Source organism: Hipposideros armiger, unplaced genomic scaffold (genome assembly GCF_001890085.2).
Source record: "Hipposideros armiger isolate ML-2016 unplaced genomic scaffold, ASM189008v1 scaffold_4, whole genome shotgun sequence".
In the NCBI taxonomy this organism is placed as follows: domain Eukaryota; kingdom Metazoa; phylum Chordata; class Mammalia; order Chiroptera; family Hipposideridae; genus Hipposideros; species Hipposideros armiger.
In genome coordinates, this window is record NW_017731354.1 from 2959406 (window position 1) to 2962744 (window position 3339).

Consider the following 3339-nt stretch of genomic DNA (forward strand, 5'->3'; position numbering starts at 1 on the left):
TAACAAGGAGAAGCAGAGAACACCCTACTCCCCTCCTGCTCTCCTGAGATCAAGCAAGTGTCCGGCCTGTGAGGATGTGAAAGGAGAGGACAGGTCACACTGGCTCTCAGCCTGTGCTGTGGTGACCATGTTAGCTGTTGTTTGGGACTATGCAGCCCATGCCCCACCTGTGGGCGGGCATACAACCTGGGCCTAGCCAATCAGAGTATCTCATTACCCAGTGCAGTAATTGGCCCAGGAGTGAACTCTGATTCAACCAGGGCCAATCAGAGTCCTTCTCTGGGACTAACCAATGGTGCTGGGGAGACCAACTGCAGTAGAAAGAGAACTTCTCAGGGGGAAGGATATTAATTTTGAGCTGCCAGAGGCTTTTCCGCCACGCAGAAAACACCTGTCTGAAATGAGACAATATAAAGCCAATTAGGGATGAGAGNATGGGTAGATGGGTGAGTGGATGGATCAAAGGCTGAATAGATAGATGAAGAGTAGATGAATAAAAAGGAGAAATAATGTGGGATGAAAGAAGAAATGTATAGAGGGGTGGATAGATGGATGGATGAATAAATAGGTAAAAGAAGGCAAGAAGGATAGAGAAGGGAAAAGAATGGGTGATAGATGGAAGAATGCATAGATTGATAAATGTGTGGAAGTTTGACTATAGGGATGAATAACTGGATGGAGAGAGGGAGGAAGGATTGGACTGAGGGGAAGGGGAGGGGAGGAATGTGTGCACAGATATGTTACTAAAAAAATAGAGAATGCAGGAAACAATAGATGCAGAGGATTAATGGGTGGATAGTATAAGGATATGTGGTTGGATGGGTGGGTGGATGGATGGATGGATGGATGGATGGATGATAGATGAATAGATGGATGATGGGTGGATGGATGGTAGATGGTGGATGGATGGTTGAGTGGATGGATGAATGGATGGATGAATGGATAGATGGCTGGATGCATGGATGGATGGATGGATGGATGGATGGATGGATGGATGGATGGATGGATGATGGATGGTATGGTAGATAGTAGATGGTAGATGGTAGATGGTAGATGGGTGGATGGGTAGATCCGGTAGATGGTGGATGGATGGATGGATGGATGGATGGATACAGTGATTGGTGACATGCTAATAAATAAATGGATAGTTCTATGGGCCAGCCCCTGGACAAGCCCATGTGGAAGGCAGGAGAGCCACACAACCACTGTGCTGTACTGAGTCCACAGCCCCCACCACATAGCAGCTGCACAACACTGGACATATTCCTTTATCCCCACATTGGTCCTCTGAGATAAGCACTATTACCACCCCCATTTTAAAGATGAGGAAACTGAGGTACAATGAAGTTAATACATACAAAACACTTACAAAACACTTTAAGTGCTCAAAAACATTATTCATTTACTATTACCCTGCTCTGGTAGATTGCAAAGCTGGCCACAGTCCTTCACTCCTCCCTGCCTCTGGGCCTTTGCAATGTCACTTTGCAGCAACTCCCATCAAAGGTGGATTCTATCTCCCCACCTCTTGAAGCTGGGCTGACTTGTGAGAGACTTAGGCCAACAGCACATGGTAGGCAGGTTGTGCTGGTTCTGAGGCCTCAAGGGACATTGAGGGTTTCATGTCTGGGACCCTGATGCCACCCTGTGAGCAAACCTGAGGCAGCCTGCTAGAGGATAAGGGACCACACGGCACAGCCACTCCCCTCACCCTAGAAACAGCTGGCCAACTTCCAGACATGAATGAAGCCATTCAAGACTACCCAGACCCTAGATGACCCTCAATTGAACACAGATACCTCAGCAAGCCCAGCGGAGATTAGCCAGGCCTGGCCCTGATCATCAGAGCTGCCCCGTTGGCACCTAGACTCATAAGCAAGATTCCTGGTTGTTGTTTTAAGCCCCCGAGTTTGGGGTGGTTTGGGGGATATAGCAGGGACTCATAAAGACCATATAAATTTGAAAGAGATACATACTCAGAGAGGCCAAGATAAAGAAGTGAGAGCACAGAAGGAAGGCTTTCTTCTCAACAGGGGGATACTGGGGTCTCTAGAAGGAGTGGTATTGGGGTCGGGCCTTGAGAAAAGTAGAGCAGAGTTCCTGCCAAGGAGGTGATGTCTGCAGGGCACCCCATCCCCAGGGACACAGCAGCTGAACCCTAAGCACCGAAGGTCCACCCCGAGACTCAGACGCGTGGACGAGTCACGGTCCCTCGCAGACGCAGCCACCAAGACTCAGGAAGGCGTCAAGCTGGTAGGGACAAGCAGCACCACAGCTCCACTTGGGGGGCCTTGGGGCCAGACTACTGGACGCCAAGCCACAACCCGAAATGCCAGGCCAGGACCCATCGCCCCAGCCCCCTTCCTGCCCTCCATGCCCCAATTCCTCTATTATTCCTTCAGCATTCCCAACAGCTCCTGTCAAGAGCCATGCATCTCCAGACTCGGGGAAATGTTCAAAACCATGTTCAATATCAAAATGAGACAGGAGAAGTCATGTTTAATTTAACAAGGAAGCAACTGGCTTTGGAGATGAGATGCAGTGGCAAGAAGACAGGGGTGCCTGTGGGCAGCAGTTACTGCGGTGAGCAGGTCCAGCACAGCACGTGCCAGCCCTAGGGCTGCCCACTCACCGGGAACCAAGGCAAACTAACTATCAGGCAGCCAGCTGCAGAGGGGACCAGGTGCCATCTCCAAGGTGGCCTGCATCAAAATGGCCACTTTACACGGTTTGCCACAAGAAGAGGCTGCCCTCTGCCCCTGGACCACCCACCTCCAACTTCCACAGGCAACCACTTTCAACTCTTTTTGCTGATTCATCTGGTATTACTTGCATAGCTCTAAAATATCAAGGAGTGATGGAAGTGTGTTTTTAGTTTAACGCATTGTCTGTTTCCTTCCCTATATGGTACAAAAACCAGACCTCTTTTGCAGCTCTCACCAGCCCCACCTCACCTCACTTGCCTTCCTGCCATCTTTCCATCATGGGTCTTCTTGACGACATCGCTGATTTGCTCCAGCCTGGAGCCCTCGTAGCTGGTGCACAGCCGCCACCCTGAGAACTCCCTTCATAGCTCTTGAGTTAGACCCCGTTTTCTATACCCTAATTTTTCCTCTCTCTCTTGACCTAAACCCTCATTTTGCTGGAGTACATCTCCCAATAACTTTGTGACCAAGAGCACATGAGACTTACATGTCTAAAAAACATTATTCAGGGCCAGCCGAGTGGCGCGATGGTTGGGAGCTGGCTTGGGATGCCAGAGGGCCCCGGTTCGGATCCCACATATGAGGGCCAGTGACACTGCCCTCCACAGCTAAGATGCTGAACAACAGCTCAACC